The sequence below is a fragment of the Cyanistes caeruleus genome, chromosome 4, assembly GCF_971803275.1.
Source record: "Cyanistes caeruleus chromosome 4, bCyaCae1.hap1.1, whole genome shotgun sequence".
Lineage (NCBI taxonomy): Eukaryota > Metazoa > Chordata > Aves > Passeriformes > Paridae > Cyanistes > Cyanistes caeruleus.
This window is the reverse complement of record NC_141704.1, coordinates 75,660,478-75,682,940: the sequence shown is the minus strand read 5'-3', so window position 1 is coordinate 75,682,940 and position 22,463 is coordinate 75,660,478. Positions and strand designations below refer to the sequence as shown.

Sequence of the window (22,463 nt, the reverse complement as noted above, 5' to 3'; positions counted from 1 at the left end):
GGTCCTGGAGGTCCCCTTACAGAGACACAAAAATGGCTAACAGGGTCAGGGACAACACTTGCTCTTGCAATCTATAGCTTCACACCCTCTCCAAGCCGCAAAAGTAACCAGAAACAAACTGCAGCTTGGGTTTGCAATGCCTGTACAAATGATTTCTCTGTGTTAATGCATGTGGACTTAGAGGCCTCTGCTGGCTTTCTGTCAGGTTGAACCAAGCCCACTGGCTCAACCCCCAAATGCAGTCCAGACTCCAGAACATTGTTCTGCAATAGAAATTCATTTTAGGCTTTTAACAATATTTTAAAATAAACATACTACACAGAACAGTGGTTTCATGCCAGCTTTCCATAAAATGTTATCCACAATTTCAAATGCTGCAGGCTCTAAAGTGGTCATCACAAATGGAACAGTTCATAAAGAATGTATTTTGCTTGTCTGCCATCGTATAAAGCTCCTTCTTCATGAGCACCCAATTAATTTTATCTTGTTTGTGGTGATGGCAAATGTAAGGATGCATTGATGTAAATACAGAATTTTTGGCTAAATCCAGGTAACACTAGCTTATTCGGAGCTTTGACCTACTCCTGGGTCCCAGACCACTAATTCATTCACTCCTACTTGTCAGCTGCTTGATCTCACTAAGGGCTAAAATTTAAAATGAAAGCCTTACAGGAGAAAGGCCAGATGCCATTTTCTGCCAACTATAATTATTAGCATGGTTGCATTCTGCAGAATGAATTTTGGTTTCTTGTTGAGGCTTACCATGACAGAGATTCCTTCTTGGTGCTTAATTGCATTAGGATTTGCACATACTAGTTTATTTATTTTAAAGAAAAACAATTTTCAAGGACCTGCATCCATTTCGCAGTGAAAATTCAGTTTTCCCAAAAAGGTATTAGTGGATTGAGATTGGGAATGGTATTTTTTAAAGAAGATGTGACTCAATTCAATTTTTCTTAGCTTCTATAAGGAACTGGAAAAAATAGCACTTTCTCAGTGGTGTCACATAGGTTAGGTGTGACACTGTATGAATTGCACATACTAAAAAGCCAAATCCACTTTACTTAAAATCAGATAGCTTATTAAAGATTCTCTGTGTAGTAAAGGTGTTTTCCATCCAAAAATAATTAAAAATACCACTCAAATAATTGCTCATGAAATGTCTGAGTGTTTAGCTGGAGAGACTGGAAAACTGTGATACTGACTGTTCTCTGTATCACTGACTGTGCCCAGTTTTTATTTTCACAGGGCTTTAGCTGGAGTGGGAAAGGTGCAATTTTGGAGAGCTGGACATCACATATCAAGTCAAAGATGAGGGTGATCAGTTTAAGTGTCCAGTTTTGTGTTCAGAGATGTTAAGGCAAATCCAGGTGATGTCAGCCGAGTTAGGTGAGCTCAGCTCTTTCAAATATAAGGTACATTGCTCAACATCCTAAAATTAGTGAATATTTGTGGGGGTTGTCATTAACATTTAATTTTTGTGTGATCTGCATGAATACAGTCCTCCCAGGAGCATGGAGATAACTGAGGAATGTTTAGGAAATACTGTAAGAGAGGTGTTCTATGCCCCTTTTTACTCTTGCTGTCTTCATCTGCCAAGAGAAAATAAACCTGACACATTCTCTTTGCTCTTTTCCTAATAAAAACCAATCCCTAATTTGTCACAGTTTTATCCCCTCTTGCTGGGTTCATTTCCCGGATAATCCAGCCCTTGCACTTTTCTTTTTACACATGGTAAGATAGCAACAGTACCTGTAACATTTGTTTTTCATAAAGTGTACCTCACTTACCTGATGGATTTGCCATTTCCACACAGGTTTCACCTCCCCTGGTCTCTGGATTTGCCCTGATTTCTGGGCATTAGGATCTGGTGTGGTTCTCATCTCTGCCATGGAGAGCTCAGGGATACGGTGGAGGCAAGTGCAGCAGCTCAGCTGGGAAGCCAGGAGATGGAAAGATTATGTCAGGAAAACAGGAGCTTGATCTTTCAAGTCCTACAAAACTAATAGCTTATAATACACAGAACAGTTCTGTGATGTCTTTCACAGCTTATTTTTTTAAAAATATGTCTCTTTAAATGTTTATTTGCTTAAGATCACAAATACAACAGATAGAGAGCTGCCAGTGTTTAGCCCTGGTTTTATTTCTGTATTTGTGGAGGCTTTGAAATATCAAGTGTTTCTTCATTCTCATTCATCATTCTGGAATACCAGCTTTTGTGGCTTTTTAGCATTCAGAGTAGTATATAAGAAAAATACCAAGATAAATAGATAATAGAAAAATAACTATTTTGTCAGTGCAGGTACTGCAGTTTTCCTAAGCAGAAGACATGATCCCACCTCCAAGAAAAATGAGGTGTATTTTTCATGGAGAACAATCTTTTTCCTAATGCAGTCCATTTTGAAGCATGTTTAACATTCCAGGCATTTCACAGAACAGAAGGTGTATGAAATGCTAACATAATACCTGTAGAAAATGTCTGTGGTGATGCAGAACACCTTTGGTGCACACCCAGCCCCAGCTCCATGGATCTGCTGCTTGTCAGACCTCCCTGCACCCAGTCAAGGAGTTAGAGCAGCTGACATTAAGCACATTCCATTTTCTGATAACCATTGTAAAATTCTCTGAAATGTTGTTTCTGTGGAGGAATTTCCCTGACTTTAGCATGGTTCCACACAAGAGTGAGGAAGTTCCTGTGTAGGTCTGGCTGGTAGTCAGGCAATATGGTAGTCAGGTATGGGAGATGACCTATTTAAGCTGATGTATTTAAATATTTTTACATTCTGTTGCCTTTTTTTTTCCCCCATACATGAAATGTTCAGACTTCAGAAACATACAGAAAATACTGCAGAGCTCAGAGACATTTCGCCAGAGTTCTGACTCATTTCACAGCTGCTCCTTTTCCCCAAATACTTGTAAACAGTTTGATGACAATGGTTTCACTGAATACATATTTATTATAAAGAGCCATGTTGCACTGCCTATGATGTTCTGTGTAATAAAGGATGTACAAAATTTATATAACTGATTTTAACAGAAATTAAAAATAGTCATTGTCCCCTAAATTCTTTTTGATGTGTAAGCTTGCTACACATCCAAAAGTGTCATTTTGAACTTCTGTGTCTCATAATTTGTGTTATATTGGATAATCAGGGCTTCCTTCAAAGCTACTGAAGCCAAGTGAGGGTGTAGTGTTGATCTCAGTAGTGTGTGAATTGCTCCCCTTCTTAAAAGAAGTCTCCCTAATGAATCTGAGGAAAATGCTTCTCTGCAAAAATGTGCCAATGGTTTGTACAAAGCAGGACAGCACACCTGACTGCTCCAGCTCCGATAAATGCCGTGGATGAGCAAAGTTCATCCCTCTTTTGTGCTTTATCACAACAGATGGAGCCATAAATTTGCTCCCCTACTTACAGCCTGGCCTGCTTAATGCCCAGGTGTAGATGTGGGCAAGCTGCTGGACACAGCAAATGCTCTGCAGCTGAAACAGATACTTGTGCAGAAGAGGAGCCCCCCTGAACCTTAGAAAATCCTGTGCACCTCCTTTGAATGGGGGAGGCTGTGGAGGTCTGGTCCTGTGAGTTTTTGCCATTGTACCTGCCTGAAGTTCTGGCAGAATCTGTCCTGTATTATTAAATTACGGGAAAGTTTCACAAATGGGGAAAGAGTTGTTTTTTGCCATTTTAGGAGCAACTGTATTCAAGTAGAGTGAGATTGCTGCACATGCTGTATTTCACAGGTGTCACAACATCTGTTTGTAGAGTGTTTTTTTCTTCTTGAAGTTTGCATTCTATATGAAGGCAGTGTGTCATTTTCATTATATTTAGTTAAAAATATATTTTAAAATACACTGTGTGGAGTTTGTCATACATAAATCCAAGGAAACTGAATCCTTCCCTCCTATGAGAAATGAAGTCTCTAGGAGGGTTAGCTGCCACAATACTGCTTTGCCACAGTCCTGCCTCAGAAGAAGGGTGTGGCAGTTCTCCTGCCTAATCCAAGCCCTGCTGAATTTGATCAGGAGGCTTCCCTTGGCTGCAGTGTCCACCGTGGCATATCCTCAGCCACATCCTCCACAGTGCTCTTCCTAAAAATGTTGGTGACATTTCTAATCATGAATAAATAGTCTTTAGGAGCAGAGTGGGACAGTGCATCACTTGGGAAGCCAGAAGGCAATTATTGCATGCAGAGATTGGAAACTGCTGGTCTGGCCTGCATCCAGACCCCAGACCTTGCTGGGGAATGTCCCTGCCTTGGAGAGCCTTCAAGTACTCTTCTTCCCTGCTAATCACAGTGTACTCCAAGAGCACACATCTGGGGCATTTCCTTCTTCCTGGGAGCCAGGGAGACTTAACTTTTGTAAATCCTCACAAGGTTTTATGGGGAAGGTACCTTGAAATCACAAAATGCTTGTTCTGTGCTGTTCCAGTCTGTTCATTAGTAAGACTTTCAGTTGTATAACAACTCTGCTTTAAAACTGTCTGCTTTCCTGTAACATCACAGAAATAGTAGACTTGGCCCCCTGCCTTTTGAAAAGTGACTACTGAGGTACTTATTAACATCAGTTCCAAGACATTTTTCAGTAAGAGTTGGAATATGGAAATGTCATATTTTTCCTAGCATTAAACAGTTGTTAAACTAAAAACATAACTATTGCCAGATAGCTATTTCTTGTGCCTGTCGTCTTCATAGAAGGAAAATGAACATGTCTTTTTCTTTCATTAATTGTTTTAAAGTTCATCCTTGTTTGGTGATCTAGTCAATTAAAAGTTTATGGGCAGCTTGTGAGAGCAGAAAACTAATTAATTTTAGGTGTTGGATAAAGCACATTCTTTTCCATTTTTGTCTGCTAATGAGTATTACTAATACCCATAATAACAGATCTTACAGAAAATACTGTTACACAGAGTTTATGGTACTTTACAAATAATTATCTCAATATCACTACGAATTAACAAAGTACTACTTTTGTGGGAAAATATGCATTAAGGCAACATTATATCATCACAGCCCCTAGAGAAAAGAATCTCTAATATCATTATCAGAGAAAATAAATCCTTTAGAAATGATCAGTTAAAGTTCACCATTTTTTCAACAGGGATGAACATTTTCCAGTATCCCACCTAGCATTAGCCCCAAAAGTGTAAGTCCAGATATATTAAAGATAGGCAGTGTCAATCCCTAGAGCATACTCCAGAATGTTGCTTTTCTTTTGATCTATATTTCTGTCTCTTATAGTCACTGAGATCAACTTAAGTTCTTCATTCAAAATTCCCTGTCATTGGAGTTGGATGGGTCTGTGGGGTAGTTTGGGCTTTTCACTACTGTGAATGCATCCTTTTATAGTCAGACTGGTTCTTGGAACTGGACCATCCAGCACAGAGTCGCTGTTCTGAAAGGTTACGTTGTTTTTATCCTTCCACTATAAAGTAGATTCTTACAAAAAGTCACACTTTGAAGTCACACAATACTGAGCTTTCCTCCAATTATATTATGTAAAGATATTCTATTGATATAAGTACAGGGATTATTTTACAGAGAAAATACTTTCTGAGAGGTGATTGTGCAACACCTCCAACCTTGCTGAAACTGCACAGAAGTTTAGCTCCACTTCACATTCTTGGCTCTTAGGAAAAGGTACTGAGATCTCTGATTGCACATGTAAAGAACTTGTTTATTTTAAAATATTTTATCTAAAAAACAGAGGTACAGGGTAGGGGGTTTTTTTCAGAGGAATATTGGGAGAGTAATTGACCATGCCAAAAAGCTGGTACTCAGAAAATTCTGAGATTTAAAATCCTTAAGTACATAGAGAAGACTATCAGGCTTTCTGTTGGAGAGCTTTCCAAAAGGGTTCTTTGTAGAGGTTGAGTGGCTTCTGGCAGCAGTTTTGGGGGGCTTTTACATTGATGAAATGTTAATGTCTCTCAAGGTATTCCTTCATTATGGTATTGAAAGAATATCACCTTTTTTGGCCTGCAAGGGCTTTGAGGTTCCAAGAGATGAAATACAGGACTAGACAGTGTTTCCTTCTTTGCAGTGATCTCAGCATGGTCAGAGTTGCACCTGTGCTGTTTTGTCCAACAAATAGCGCCCTGTGCAGCTAACAGCAACCAGTGATCTCTTTCTACATGGTCTCAGCCCACTACAGTGAAATGATCTTTGACATTGATGGCATAACATTGTCCTTTATAGATTAACACATTGATATCCAATTTGGTCAGATATCTGCATTCTCCTTCCTTGTCTGCTTCATTTAAATGTGTTTGTTCCTTGAAGGTGAAGTACCTGATACCTCTCTGCCTGTCTCTGCAATGCTGCTAACATTCAAGTCAATATAATAAAAAATAATTCTCTCTTCACTATACTTTTCTCTTTCCTGCCTCTTTTGAGTAGGGGTCCCCATGAGCCATGGTGTAATTATGGTAGTAACAGGTGAATGGGAAAGTTATTGCTGTGTGTGGTTCTCCTGGAGAAAGAAGCTGCTCTCTGTTTTTGCATGTGTTATCACCCACCTTATAATTGTTTCAGTGTGCAGTGAAATGCAATTTAGGTATGTGTGGTTTGTCTTGCTCCTCTCTTTTCAGATCCCCACATTAGTGATGCTGAAAGCCAGGGCAGATGGCTTCCATCCCCCTGCAGTGTGACCAACTGCCCTCTGGGCGAGATTTGCTGAGTGAAACAACTCTCCTTGATACATGTGGGGCTGATGGATGCAGCATTTATTGTGTTCTTTAACTAGCAAAAGGTTAGTTTGCTGATTAAGGTAGGGTGTTCGTTTTAAAAGTTTACTTATTTATTAAAGCACTGTTTATATTAGAATACAGACTGATATCTCAGTTATTCCCACTTCTTTAGATCTGCTCTGAATGGGAAGTGTTATTGTCTGTCAAACCAGCTGGCAGGGAATAACAGCCCCCTTGAACTCAGAGGCTGATGCTGTAGTGGCAGTTCTACTCATCCCCCTAACCAATGTCTGTGTGGTACAGTGGGGTGCGTTTAATTTGGTCTTCAATTCAGAGCTGGGTTACTGCTCAGTTAGGAGTATTGCTGAGTAAGACATAATTCCTCACAGTCTTGACAAATTCATTGCTCAGTCTTTGGGGTTTACCTATGCAAAACTTGGGAAATTCACTTAGAGAACCTCAGTTCTTCCCCATTAGGATGGAGGAATATCTAGAAGCATGTTAAACAATCCCTCTAAGCATCCATTCTAAGTCATAGTGATGCCTTTCCCAAGGTTTGATATGGTACAGTCATGTAGGAGATGGAAGTACACAAGTACAGTTATTAAAAATGAATGCTGTATCCTGTTTCCCTTGTGTATCTTGTCACTGACATGACTTCACAAGTTGCAAAGCTATTAAACATTTCAAACATGGAACTGGAGCTCATTAAGCAGAATGTTGACTGGTATATAGCAAACTGTTTCAAATTCAAGACTGTTAACGTTTGTCTCCAGAGTTTTTTGTCTTCTAGATTGTCACCAAGCAATTCAGCTGTCTGGGAATACAGCCTGTGCTTTCTGTGATCAGAGTGTGACTGTCCTTTGGGGTGAGGTAGTAGGTTGTATAGTTTTAGGGCTATGCCCTGCCTGTCAGATAACTATACAATCTACTGTCTTTCCTGAAGTGGCTGTGATGTCAGCGCTGGATGTCTCCAAAAGACTACGCAGATATTTTTCAACTGTATCTGGGCTCTGTCTACGTGTTTGGTTCTTGTACACAAATGTCCTTAGAGTGTTTAGATTCCTGTATTTCTCACTCAGGCTCCAAAGCCGTTTCCTTCTGGCATTTGGAGAGCAGGTGGGGTGTGAGTGCCAGGACACAGAGGTACAACCCAGTCCGCAGTGGATTTGCTCACACGCAGCTGTCTGGGACTGCCATGGGAGTGGCCACTTGGAAAGAGCTGATCCGTTTCTCCCTTGTTCTCTGTCGTTTGTATTCATATTGAACATAAAAATGGTACTTTTGATTCAGCAGCTGTTTAAATCCACTTGGTGTAGGCTGTTTGAGAAACTACAAAGGGATGAGCTGGACAAAACCCTAAGAGGATGTCTCCCAGTCAGTCGTGTCCTGCCCTGGAACTGGTAAATTCTTGAACTCTAAGTAAGAGGTCTCTTTAGTCAGTTTTGGACACTGATTTAACTATTTTTTATTAAATATTGCTAGTTTGGGAGGGACAGTCTTTGCCACTGCAGTTGTCCTGTCTCTGGAATCCCTCCACAACTTCTGTCTGACTCCCAGGCAGAGCTGTGGGGAAGGGCTGAGAGGTCACACATGGCCTTTCTAAGGCTAAGAAATGAGTGGGCTGAGAGTGATAAGGTAATTTACTTACAAACAGTGAAATGTTTCCTTCAGAAGATGCACATGATGCTATAACAGGATGAGGTAGTAGGTTGTGTGGTTTCAGGGTAGTGATTTTGCCCCAATCAGGAGATAACTATACAACCTACTGCCTTCCCTGATAGGCAGCATAACAACATCAGTGTCTTAATTCACAGAGAAACAAGAGCTAAAATACACTCCTGAGATATACTTCTGAGACTAGCAAAGTAAGTCTAGGTACCTATTGTTCCTATGCTGTCCCTGATAGCTCTAAATTTAGATTTTAAGTATAGAGTTTTGTTAACTGCCTGCAAAATAATTACCCTTTCTTAAGTCTTCATCATGAAAAATTGAATTAAAGAAGTTTTATTTATTTCAAAGTTTGCCTGCTCTCAATCTGTTTCATTTCTCGTTCATTTGAGTGGGATGAAGTTACTGGGGGAAATGATTTCCAAAATGTTGCGAACTTGCATTCAGGAAGTTTGTATTTCCTTGACATCTAAGTTTGAGTGCAGCAAATTTTACTCACAATGCCCTGGTTTAGTTCAGCCTTATCTCTCCCTCAGGAACCTTGAAGTGTTTTACAAATAGTACTAGGTTAAGTCATACAACATTCTTCAGCAGGTAAGGTTTACATTGCAAAGGAAAAGCTGTAATAATGAAAATCAAGAATGAGAATTTAAAAATCAAAACCAGACATCTATTTAGTCCCTCAGTTTCTCATAACAAGCTCATTTAATGACATTTAGTGCCCCTGAAAGAATTCTCTGCTATCTAAAAAGCACAAATTGCACCTGAAAAACTATGGACAAAAAATGTTTGGTCATTAAAGATATTTTGAGAATATGAACTTTAGAGTCTTACAAGAAAAATCTGTGGAAGAGAGGGAATATAACAACAAGGTGCTGAATTTGGTTGTAGAAACAGAAATCATTCTCCCATGTGCAAAACACACCCTGAAATAGGAGTCCTGTAAACCTTAAGGTTACCTTGAGTCCAGAGGTATCAGACTGGTTTTGTATAGCCATTAGTATATATTTTGATTATACAGCAGCCTGTTACCATAAACTGGAGTCAAAATTGAAGGTAGTTGTAATCCTGTGTTTCTGTGTGCCATGCTATAAAGGCAAGCCCACCTTCCCTGAGAACGTTTCCCCTCATCTCTTTAGCTGGGAGAGCTGTGACATGCATGGTGATAGCAAATGGAATAACTCTTGTATTCAGCAGCAAAAGCGGGTATTTTATTGCCTCTCTGGTCCAAAAACACCACACATTTTCTGGAGTCAGGTGGTATTTGAGGTCATTCAACACCTCGAAACAAGGCCTTTTGTTCATACCTTTACCAAAGGTTTGGAAGGGTTTTTGACTTGGGTTCATAGAGATAGATAAACACTGTTGGTGCAGGAGGAAAAGTTAGTACATGTCTGAAACACCCACAGAAGAACAGGCAACACTGTGACTGGTTTTAATCTCCATTCCTCTGGCTGTGTATCTCTTGATGCAGCACTGCAGGTCCTGAGCTCTTTCTTGCAGCCTCAGGACTGCAGTGTGAACATGAGACAAGCTGGGGTAGTGATTGCATTGCATGTAGCCTAAAGCATCCTGCTGCTCTCCAGGGTGCAGAACAGGCTGGACAGCACAGTCTTGCATTCCATAAATACAGAGAGAATGTTCTCTCTGGGACAAGGGGGTTAACAAAGAGAGAACACTGTCCACATTCTACAGCAGCCTGTTAGATCTCAACTCTGAAGTAGTTTTCAAATCTTATGGCTCTGCCTGGGTCAGCATTTTGCTCTTGGTAATGAGCTGTGAGTTTTCAGATTCTAGTTGTTCTGGCAATCCCATTAAAATAAAGAGCCAAAAATATCCACAGTGTTCTCCTCTCTAGGATCAACTGTAAATGCAAAACCATGTGCCTGTACTTGGCAGTGTGTGAGCCTGCAGATAATCAGGCCTGTCCTTAGCAGTGGCTGTCATTAACAGCTAATGACACTCCACCAGAAACTTGAAGGCACAGCACGGGGGCACCGAGTATTTCCCAGAACTGCACACTGAAAATGTTTGTATCCAAATGTAAGCAGCAGCTTGGCCTGCTAGAACCACAAGGGAAGAACAGCTGAGGTTTTTTTAAAACTCCAGTCAGCATTGCCACTTCTTGAGGTGTTATGCTGTTTGTTGCACACATCTGGTGTGAGGAAAGAGCTTAATCATGAGTACACATCACATGAGAAATGTTTATCATGGCATGCATTTTATGTAGCATGTGTCCGCTTAATCTCTCTTCAATTTAGTGTGCAAGTATTAATTGATGAGCATTGATGAGCAGAAGCTTAAAACATCTTGCTGGAACAAAGCCTGTGCATTTGCTTACAACAAGCCAGGTAAAAATTGGGTGTGGAATTTTCTGTGAGGCCAGGATTTTAGTCTTTCGATTCCCTTCCGTGCCCTGGAGAAAGAGTGTGGTGTTTTGAGAGAAGGGACAGAGAAGACATTAAGCAGCTCTCTGACATTGAAGCCACCATTGAACTTTGGATCTCCACTGTGTGGATGTGTGAGGTGTACTGCCTCTTCTACCTTTTTAAGGCTCTTAGAGTTTTGTTGGGTTTTTAAACATGAGTAAACCTCCTTATTCTCTGAAACCAGTTACCCAATGTAAAAATTTTTACTTCATTTCGCAAAACACTAAAGCAAAGGTAGACATTTACAGACAACCCCAATAACTACCCTAATGACATGTGCTGCCAGCCCCACCTGTGAACATCCAGCCTTGCCCATGTGTGAGTGCCCTGGAGTGCAGCTGCTGGGGGAGTCCTCCTCCATGGCTGCAGCAGAGGAAAACCATAGAACACAGGAGTGGTTCCTGGGCACTCTGCTGAAAGGGTGAATTGCAAAGGGGTATTTATACTGGGGGAGGATCCAAAAGCCCAGTAAGACTGTAACTGGTGTGCCAGTCCATGCTGGTACTGGTGTGACATGGCACACCCTGTCTTGCTAAACAGAAGGGGCAGTTGTGGGTGCAGGGAGAGAGCTGGTGCTTGTTGGGACATTCAGAAAGCCTGCCCTTGGGCTCAGAAAGGGTTCCCACATGGGGCCTGGTCCCAGCATTGTGCTCTTACTGGGAGGTAAACAGTAGATTCACAGAATCACAGAATATCCTGAGTTGGGCGGGACCCACAAGGATCATTGAGTCCAACTCCTGGCCCTGCACAGACACGCCAACAATCCCACCCTGTGCATCCCTGAGAGCGCTGTCCAAACACTCCTGGAGCTCTGGAAGCCTTGGGACCATGACCATTCCTGGGAGCCTGTTCAGTGCCCAGCACCCTCTGGGGGAAGGACCTTTCCCTGATGTCCAGTGTGACCCTCCCCTGACACAGCTCCAGCCTATCCCTGGTCCCAGAGAAGCAGAGATTGGAGTTGCCCTTCAGGAGGAAGCTGCAGACTGCAGTGAGGTCCCCCCAGTCCTATTTTCTCCATCTGAACTGACCAAGTCACTGACGAAGTGATTCAGCCACTCCTCATATGGCCCCTCCAGATCCTTCACCATTCTCATGTCCCTTCTTTAAGATCTTTAGGGCTTTCTTACTGTGGTGGCCAAAACTGCCCAGCCCTAAGAACAGCACACTAATCTTGAATGACAGGAATATTAACAAAACATTTTAAAGCTATATTGGCATTTCTCTGATCCATGTGACTCATGGATGGTTATCCATGAAGGAATCCAGGTATTAGCTTCCATTACAAAAACTGGGAGATGAGAGCCTGGGAAGATGTCTGTTAGGATCTGGGATTCAGTGATGTGCATGCTCAGATTTTGCCAAAAAATCAGCACCAGCACTGCTTAACAAAGCAAGACAAAGGTATCAAAAAACCTAGGCCAAAATATCCACTTGGTTTTCAAAGAAATCTGTGTTCCTAAGTCACATAGACACTTTCAATTGTTCTACAATAAAAAGTAATGAGCACCAGTCACACTAAGAATTTGATGGTATAAAGACTTGTTTGGTTGTGGGACACTGTTCATGCCTAGTCTCCAACACAAATCAAAACCCAACAAGGAACCAGGTTAAAAGACAGTTGTAGATGAGTTCCCTGATGTGTCTTATGTTCACCTTCCAGAGGTTTGTGTTCTGGGTTTTCCCTGTCCAGCTTGCTTATACAAATGTAAACAAAAATATTTCCATCCTTAAGGAGCCCAAGTGAGATTTTATAAAGCAAAGTGTGCTAAGGAGGTTTCTCAATCAGTGGAAAGGGAGCAGCTGTTTACACATAAATATCTAGTGTTAATTAACATTTGGAAGAGAGTGAGAAACACTTGATGCACTTTGAAATAACACAAATAAAAACTACCACTCTTAGATGGTTCTTAAAGTAAACATCTAAACTGAAAATTAAATTGTTCCTGATACGGTAAATAGGCATTTCCCTATTGTGAAAAAAGATAGTTTTACCCTTCCTTTACACAGTAAGACAAGTCCTTTGAATATCTCACTTTTGGTGACAAAAACGACTCACTTGTGATGAAATTATTAAAACACACTTCACAGCGCTCCGGGATCTGGGAGGTTTCAGTCCAGTCTCAGACTTTACAGTCCTTCCTGAGCAGATTACTCCCATGTGGAAGCATACATTCTTCTCTCTAGCTTCAGGCTGGATTTGGTACTGTGTTTCTCACATCTGGTAAAAAACTACCCTGCAAACTTGACAAATGATAACGTAGCAGTGACTATCTGAAAATCAGATGGGGAATCCCACAGGTCCTAGTTTTATTTAGGCTTGGCTTGCTGGCTCATTCCAGTGACCTCTGCTGAGGTTTGGCATAGGATACTCATGGTTGCAACATACTTCTTTTCTCCTTTTTATTCAACCATTTTCTCCAAAGTTTCAACATGGCCACAACTTTGGTTGTATTTTCTTTTTCTCTCCTCTTTTTTGCTTTTTACCGTGGGTAGAATAAAATGATTGATGGCCCAGAATTCAATGATTTATCTTTTATTCCTGCATCTTAGGAAAACTTAAGAGTCTGAGTTTGGAAATTCAAATGGACAAATATGTTTTCATTTCATTCCCCTTTGCAATTCATCTTTTCCAAAACTTACTATGTTTTAACTGCAGCACAAAGAAACCTTATAAAAATTTACATCCATCATGTTATACTAGCTGGCAGAAAAAAGAAAAAATTATTCACAATTTTTTTTCAAAACTTGAGCAGAATTATTATTAGGAAAGTCTTCCTCAGAAAACTTCCACACTTGTAAGTTTTTTCCCACTAGAGCAAAGAATAAAAGATGTTACTGTCTAGAATATGATAGCATATCCCTAGCTCCAGCTCCTCCCAAATTTCCAGTGGAGGAGCTACATCTCCATTGGTTTGGGTGAGTGTGTGGGTAAACACCCCAAACCAGCCATCACTCACATACAGCTGTGAAAGGCCCACGATATTGGTGGAGCCTTCCCTGACCCAGAGCCACATCAGCAGCTGGGACACAGGAGTGGCTTGGCCACAGGTGAGCCCAGCCAGGTGTGGTGTTTGGTTTCCCCAGGTGATGCCAGGTGGAGGCAAACCTGGACACGCATGACATGAGCAAGGGCCAGGCCTTGCTCCCACCTGCAGTGCGTGGCACACCCCACAGAGCATTCCCACCAAAGATGGTAGGTGTGCTTCTCCCCAAAGTATATTTAAAGTAGTTTGATCACTGTTCAGGTCTGGAGACATCAGAACCCTTTATTTTTGAGGCAGGTGTGCTCACCTCAGCTGGAGGGCAGATGGGCTCCAGTGGCAGGGGCCAGGCTGTGGCTGCCTTCCCAGCCTTTCCTCCACTTCTCCCGTCTAAGGCCTCTCCAAACTGATTTACAGCTCCCTCCGAGTGCCTGGGATGGAATTAGAGCGCCTTTTATTACACGGTGCCTTCGCTGTTATTCTTGCTGCACGGCACAGATTTATGATGGCTTTTAAACCAGGCAGCACATAAAGAAATATGATCTTAACAAAATATAGAAGGGACCAAAGGAGGTCAAAGTGTGGGAGCTGAACACTACATGGTGATCCAGGATTTCCTTTTATTTACTGCTCACACCTTTTCAGTCTCAAGTGGATTTGGGCTGTCTCAGGCAGCCCTACCCCATGTAATCCTCTGGGGCCAGAGACTTTGCCATCAGCGGATGTCTTTCATTACAATTTAGCACATGTAGGAAATCCCAAAATGCCACTGGTGAATTACATGAATTTTAGACACAGGGTGCCAGGAAGGCACACAGCATCAGGGTAGGCAGGAACCCCACATTCATCTGGGCAGGCTTTCTGTCTCTTGACATCTCCTGCTGTGGCAGCAGCTGAGGGTTTTCCAGGTCAGTGGTGTCCTGCAGAGCTCCTCTGTTTTCAGTGCTGGAGGAGAATCATTTATGAGAGTCCTTCATGGAGGCATGGAGCAAAAGCTGTGCTCATTTCCATGGCTAGGACTATGGGACAAGGAAAGTAATACTGTAAGCCATTCTACTTTATAGCTTTATTTACAGATACTCATCAATTATTCCTAAACTGTGGCATATAAGAAAAATAGGAGGCCTTGCACTTAGCCTGCAGATGGATAATGTGAGATCTGCAGCAGGTGCAAGGTGTCTTGAGCACAAGGGCAGAGCTGCAGGGAGTCACCTGCAGGACCATGGTCTGCCTTAAACACTGCCTCAAACTGCAAAGTGAAGCAGCTGGCAAGGGGGAGGGAAGCTGTAATTACAGCCAACAACTGACTCCTCAGCCAATGACTACTACTGAGAGCCTGCTCTTGAGCCAGAAGCAAAGAACAGAAGTCTTTTCTCTCTTGGGTGAGGGCTGTAATCCCCTACAGCTATAGTATCATTCTCTACATTAATAAAACAAGGTCTGGTGTGCTCCCTTTCATTAAGATTTATTATCATTATTTCTCCATCTGAGGGAAGGAATTTATCTCTCTTCTTGCCTAGGGCTGTAGCAAGGTTCCCATGGTGTGGGGGTTTTGTTTGGTTTATTCAGAGGGGATGCTTGTGGTTCACCTGCTGTTCTAAGTTTCCAGAGCAACATCCTCTCCAGTTCTCCAGCTGCTTGCTGCTCACATTGTAAGCCCTTTCTAGAGCAAGTCGGTCCTCATCTGTTCTTTGGGAACTTCACAGACCACAAGCCCACATCTGAAGCACTTGTTTTTTTAGAAGCCTGGACTCTTGTGAGATGTAAGGCAAGACATCAGCACTGACAGTCACCACAAAACTGCCTCCTCTCAACCAATTTCACAGGTGAAAACATTTATAAAAAATTTAAAATTTAAATTTAAAGTATTTTAAATGAAAACCTTTATAAAGTAAGCAGCACCCTTTTAGTTTTCAATACAGGATATGGTTATGGTTACAACAAAATAGTTGCTGGAAATAATTTGCAGGAGAATTGGTGCTTTGTCAGCCAACCATTGCTGTTGTCATTTCTTTGCCAGGTGCAGTTCCTCAGAGCCTGGGCTTTGCCTGAGAAGTTCTTAGCTATGTGTGTTCTCCTGATTCCAGGTCTCCTCCAAAGTGGCATCCCACAAAGGGTGAGTGATGTCACTTTGCCAAAAGGGGAGATGTGGTCCCACTGACTTTGGGATCCCCGTGTTCCCCAGCTCTCTATATTTGAACTGATTATTGAATTTCTCATGCTTATATCCTCACAGTATGTGCTGTTTATCATGACATCAAAACCAATACCTCTTGCAAACACTAACACTACTGCACATGGTTAAGTGCAACATCTAAATCAGTCAGTTCTTGTGTGTTTTCAATAAGCTATATCATTGATAATTTGACATATGGCAAGACCTGGTACAATATGTACATGCTGCCTCCTTTTTTCCTCACTGTAGTTTTGATGACTCCCCTCACCAATCCCTTGAGCTGGGGGCCAAAAGTGGGCATTAAATTATAGGTTTATCCTAACAAGTCCTGAGTAGCTGCGGCCTGACAAATATGTTCATGCAGATACTTGAATAAAAGGATTTAAAAAATCCAAAATTCAGCTTCAATATACAGAATGAATATATTTTTGCCTATGTTTTTGCCAAGTGGTTGTCCTCGGCTTATTTTTTCATTACTGATGATGCAGAAAAGGTGAGGAGAAACAACTGGATCCTGTCTCGTGCATTAAGAGACCTTGGGAAGAGCATGTTCAAACCGAACAGAATGTTTTTCCCTAGGCTGTTACAATAAATCAGTGGAGATGGTTTCTGTGGAAGGCACTGCACTGCCCTTGGCACCTCAACAAGCCATGAGAGGTGGATATGGATGAGCACAGTGTATGAAGCATTCCTGTTTCAGCTAATGGGGGATCCTGGGAAGGGCACAGCCTAATTTTTTGGAAGGAATTTTTCAGTTGTGTTTAAAAGCTTTTCAATGGCTTTTTTTTTTTTTTTTCCACTTTTTTAAATGACATGAGCACTGGCTTGAAGGAGTTTTGGTACGAAGCTGTCACACTGCTACACTTGCTGTCCTTTAGCTGATTTTGTCTTTGGTGTTTTTTCTTCACAGAGGTGACTTGGATTGAGAAGTGAAGTGGGGAATAATCTCAGTCTGTCTGTCTGTGTCTCTGTGTGTGTGTCCATCCCACTTTGGCCAGGGACAAGCTTCCAGCTGAAAGCAGCCTGAGTTGACAGCAGACTTTGCTATGGGTAATCACATGGTTTGCTAATTAGTAATTTTTGCATTTTTTTTTCCTACCAAGTGTGTCACCAAGGTTTCCTCTTCCTTGGTGACACACCTGGCTCATGCAAGAGCCATGAAGAGGTTCCTCAGATGCTACTTCTCCTGTCAGGAACCTCCTACCTGTGCACTCAATCTGTGTGTAGCCAATTATAACCATTCCAGTGGGCCACAAAACCCGTATTTTATGATAGAGTGAAAATATGAAGTCACAGCCTAAACTATGTTGCACTTCTTGCTGGGCCGTGTAATGTGTATTTAAATGAAGAAAGGTGAAAACACTGCACCAGCATAGAAATTTGTCTGTAGAACATGGATCATCTTGTGTGCTTCTCTACCAAGGCTTCAGCAAGCTTAAGGGCACTGTGGTGGTTTCACACTGATTGATATTTGGGGAAAGAAGTAAGAAACACCCATGGAAGTGATTTCTTTGAGGGAAGCTGCTGGGAGCTTCCTCTGTGCCTAGGACAGGCCAATGCCTGGCTGGTTCTGAGAACTGACAACATTTTGCACCATTTAAAAATTAGGTCCACTTCTGTGAATTCCACATTTTAAAAACCACAAACCCGGGAACTTTTTTCTCTTGGTTTCCGGCCTCAGAAGGGAACGGAGCCCTGGTGGGGCCAGCCCTGCTCCCCCTGTGCGGGGGAGGCTGGGCCGGACTCCAGCGGCTCCCGGGTGGGGACGGAGGCTGTGGGGCCCTGGCCCCAGGCTGGGCCGGGCCACGGCTGCTGACATCTCACCGACACCAAACCCCTGCTCCAGGCCACGGCTGCTGACATCTCACCGACACCAAACCCCTGCTCCAGGCCACGGCTGCTGACATCTCACCGACACCAAACCCCTGCTCCAGGCCACGGCTGCTGACATCTCACCGACACCAAACCCCTGCTCCAGGCCACGGCTGCTGACATCTCACCGACACCAAACCCCTGCTCCAGGCCACGGCTGCTGACATCTCACCGACACCAAACCCCTGCTCCAGGCCACGGCTGCTGACATCTCACCGACACCAAACCCCTGCCCCCGGCCCGCACAGACTGCTCCAGGCCGAGCCAGAACTACCCTCCCCTCCAGCGGCTGCCGGGCCGAGGGAGGCACCAGCGCGGGCTGAAATCCAACACCGTGACTGCTGCGGCCACTGGGCGAGATACTAACCCTTTCAATACACAGATGAGACCTGCAGGCCTTGTTCCTCTCTCCAGGGAGAGAAAAGGAGTGACGACACGTAGGAAGACAACATGAAGACACCAAGGTCAGTTAAGAAGGAGTCAAGCCTCAGATGGAAGAAGGATGAGGAGATGCTGAATGGGGCTGAAAGCTCTTTTGGTAGGGCTGTGGAGATGGACAGTTATATACTGAAATATCCCCTTTAATTCATGAAAGAGTATGGGGAGATGGAATATTCAAACTGTAGATGTGAGCAGAGGCATCCATTGATGAAGCCAAGCAGATGGAGTAGCTGTGGTCCCATGAGGCATTGTCAAGCAAAGCCTTTAATATTTCCACCTCTTCTCTGGAAAGCCTATTGCTCAATTATTTTCTGGTTGAAGAATTATTTTTTCCTATATCCAGAAGGAATTTCCCCTAAACTGTCTTGTGCTCACAGGACCTCCTGTCCTGGCACCAGGAATCCTTTGGAAAAGAGAGTCTCTATCTCCTCTAGAACCATCTTCTTTGGGTGTTGAGACACTGACTAGACCCATCCTGGGCCTGAACAAACCCACTTCCTTTAGTCTTTTTTCATTTCATGTTCTCCAATGGGCTCTCTCTGGTTCTTTGGTGTCTTTCAATGTCTTTCATTTTCTTGAGCTGGGGGACAAAGATGGGCACTAAATTCCAGGTTCATCCTAACAAGTCCTGAGTAGCTGTGGCCTGATCAATATGTTCATGCAGATACTGGAATAAAAGGATAAAAAAAATTCTAAAATTCAGCTTCAATATACAGAAATAATTTCTTTCCGTACCAAAGCAAGTTCAGAAACAGAGATTAACTCTCTCCTATTTATGCAAAGGATGAGACCTCAAAAAAAAAAAAAAAAAAAAGGAGAATAGGAGAATAAAGCAGTGAGAAATGAGTTCAAATTGCATGAGAAATCTCAATATTCAAATTGCATAAGAAATCTCAATATTCAAAGCATAGTAAAATTCTGTAAAAGACAAAATTTAATGGACATTCTGAAGAGAAAATTATACCTCTCTCTTCTTGCATTCCTTCGGATTGAATGATCAGTGTACTCTGATTGAATGAGTCAGTGTACTAAAGTATTTATTAATTTATCTATTTTAAGTTTGCATTACCTAATGTACAGGAGTTCCTGGAGGCAGAGTGAGGCCTGGATATTCACTAATGAGCTGGTGTTTGTAATTAATGCCCTGAATGTTAAACTGTGTCCAGCCTCATCCTAAAGCAAATTTTTAATGGGCTAAAAGTTCTGCCAGCCAAGCTAAGAATGAAATCCTTATGATGCTACTTGTCCATTCTCTCCTAAAGGAGAAGGGAATCCTGAAGATATAAAATTAGAAGCAGGAGGAAGGGAGGACACAGGGAATTATTCAACAGGTGATAGAAATTCAACTGAGATTGCATATGTGCAACATGATCGGGTTGGAAAAATAATTAGTTGAGCTGGGAGCAAAATGTACCTCTAGCAGAAGCAGCTGGCTTAGTCAGGAGATAGAAATCTGATGCTGGAGAGAGTCTGAAGCTGAGCCTGATCAATCTGATTTGAGTTTTTCAAAATACAAATTCCTCCTGCTTAGCGGGACATCTTCTAGTGAACAGTGTATACATTGGCTTAAAATAACTCGGCTTGGTCTTCAAAGTGAGTTTGTCTCAAGCAGTATCTGAACTCTTGAGAGTGTGAGATTCTGCAAACCAAGCAGAAGGATCTCCTGCAATTCAATATTCAGCAGCTGTCAAAGCTTTTCAGTTCGTCGTGTGAAAGAGGCAGTTACAGAAAACGGGAAAAGAGGTTTCAGGAACACAGTTACTGACTTGACAATGTAAACATCCACAGGAGATGGAGGTACAGGGGAACTGGCAGGGAGGGCTTGGGAGTGACACGAGGAAGTTGCTCAGAAGATCATGTTTCAGCACTGTCAGGACTGTCAGTATGTCTGTTAAAGATGGCAAGAAGGAAAAATGAAATACTAGACTAATATAACACATCAGGCTGAAATAAATTAGATCTGAACGGAAGCTGGAGAATGATCAGGCTGGGGCATCCGTGACCACAGCAGGAATGAGTGGATGGATGTGGAAGTGTTATATCTACAGATGATTCCCAAATACAAAACAAGCACTTCTGCTTCCAGACATTAGGAATCTGGGGTAGAGCTTCAGCTTCAGTCAGACTTGTCTGGAAATCTGGGAGATGCATGTGAAGTTCCCTGGAAAAAGGTAGAGACTGGGGCATCTAAAATATGAGAAAATTCTGTTCAAGTCCCTAAAGAAGCAGTATAAATTGTAAAGAACAGCATTGAAAATTTAGCTGTGACTTACAAACCCCTGGTATGATTCTGACTTAACATCTTCCTTCCTCCCTTTTTACTTATTTAACAAGTTTTCCATGCACCATACTGCCTTTATACAAAGTTTCAATTCTTTTGCAGCAAGAGTTACTGGCTTAATATAAAGCTGCTCTTTGAAAGAAGTTACTTTCCCTTTCAGCACTTCTAAATATTTCTGTTTTGACTTTGTGCTCCTTTCCCCCCAAAATCTGAGTTACAAAACTACTTCCTTCAGTCCCCAGTGGAGGCTTATTTGTATTGGCTTTGATGTGAGCAGTTTAGCTGCTTGGCTTAATTTTAACCTTTCAGGGGAAGGGTTTATTCCAAATTAATTACACAGCATGAAATCTTGAAAGGCACAGTGAGATTCTCATGGAAAAAATGCATAACAGGTCTGGTAGGGGAAAAATGTTACAGAACTGATGTTCTCCTTGTCTAAAAAAGGAAAATACAGGTGGTATCTTTGTCAGTATTACTGGAAGTAATAGGCAAGATTTTAAAAGCTGATTAACTGCTGCAGCTGAAGAAACTGAACTCTGACAGTCACACAAAAATCAAAAAGACCAAAATAGTCTTAAATAAGAGACGGATTCTTTCTAAAAATATTAACATTAACATCAGGTGGCTTCCCAAAAAGTAATTACAGGTGATACAGACTTCAGGGGATAAAACCTCTGGGGCAGCTACAGTGTCTGGACAAATTAAGAAGCCCAGCTGTAATGTTCAGAAATATGAGATGGATAGGTAAATCCACTGGTCTGGCTGGCCAGTGATCAGAAATGTTCTAAGCAGCAAGGAAGTACAAAAGAACTCAGCTGCTTTGACTCATACTGACAGAGAGAAATTGCAGCAGCAAGAAACTTGCAAAAGGAAATTAAAAGCTGTCAAGATTCCTTAATGTGGAAACACAGATCCATCCAGTATTTCAAATTTTCTTTTACTTTGGATACAGATTTCAATGTTTATAGACTCCAAAATTACTGCCATAAGAAAGAATGGAAGGCCATTACTATAAAAGTATACATTTTCTGGGGTCACAGCATCAGTTGAGATTGAAGAATGATCTTGATGCTCTTGCTTTGGGAACAATAAACTACAGTACACCTCATATATAAGGAGCTGCAGTGGGGATAAGAAAGATGGAAGCAATTGCTTTACATCAGAATTGCTAAAAAAGGCAAATATTTGCTGTAGAGGAAAATGTCTTATTTCAGCATATAAGCAAAAGCCTCCCTTAAAGTTATAATCCCTGCCTTGCTACCAGCCAGATGTTCTTCATAAAGGAAAATTCACCAACTCTTTGAGTATCACAGGTATATGAAAAGCCACTAATTTTATACCAGCTAATTAATTCAAAATTATCCCACAAAGTCACTAATTTAACTCATCAATGCCCTAAGATGGCTGGAATGAGTAGGAGTACGAGATAAAACCCAGAAAGGATGGAGACATTGAGCTCCTGTGCTTGCAAAACCCAGCCCCAACCCACCAGATGGTGGCAGGAGAAGCTTCTGGGGTTGTTCACCACGTACAGTGGTTTTACTCTCCCTTTTACAGTGCAGACCAACAGATGATGATGTTTTAGGTTTCACTGGAGGCAATTATGGAGAGAAATCACATTGGGCCTGAATATAACAATGAAAAACAGCACAATGTCTCCATGGGTCACAAGAATACATGGAAGAAAGTACAATTTATTGAAGTGCAATAACATGTCAGCTTTTTCTGGGAAGGATGCAAAGATATGTAAAATGCAAACAATAAGAGCAGTATAATTAACTTGCTTAATAGACAACATAAAGCCACACAAGACAAGCAACCCAGAAAGGCTGATTTAGTGCAAGGAGGGAAACTTGACAGCCTGTGCAGGAAGAAGGGGTCTCTCAAATTGTGGTGGGGTTTTTTGTGAACAGCTGTACAAGGAGG

General features: G+C 42.0%; 1 protein-coding gene and 1 long non-coding RNA gene across 6 annotated transcripts in view; both read left to right on the top strand.

The window, feature by feature from the left end:
• LOC111923346 (uncharacterized) overlaps positions 1-8,707 on the top strand; it is a 261,072-nt gene extending 252,365 nt beyond the window's left edge. For 2 of the 3 annotated variants that reach the window (XR_015285912.1, XM_086885918.1), the window contains 2 exons: positions 1,249-1,389; positions 1,817-5,055. The gene's annotated coding sequence lies outside the window, so the exon portion shown is untranslated. Of the gene's footprint in view, positions 1-1,248; positions 1,390-1,816; positions 5,056-6,587 lie in introns of those variants that run through there. The other variant, XM_086885916.1, reaches the window with a different exon arrangement.
• Positions 8,708-15,025: 6,318 nt separating this feature from the next.
• On the top strand, positions 15,026-21,933 carry LOC111923345 (uncharacterized). Of its 3 annotated transcripts, none has more exons than XR_015285923.1 (5): positions 15,026-15,205; positions 15,510-15,593; positions 15,788-15,883; positions 16,854-16,993; positions 17,834-21,933. It is a non-coding gene; the product is annotated as an uncharacterized LOC111923345 (long non-coding RNA). The 3 variants fall into 3 exon arrangements; XR_015285924.1 differs by having other exon boundaries at positions 15,029-15,149; positions 17,834-19,084; XR_015285922.1 differs by lacking the exon at positions 15,026-15,205 and having other exon boundaries at positions 15,438-15,593; positions 17,834-19,084.
• The last annotated feature ends 530 nt before the right edge of the window (positions 21,934-22,463 follow it).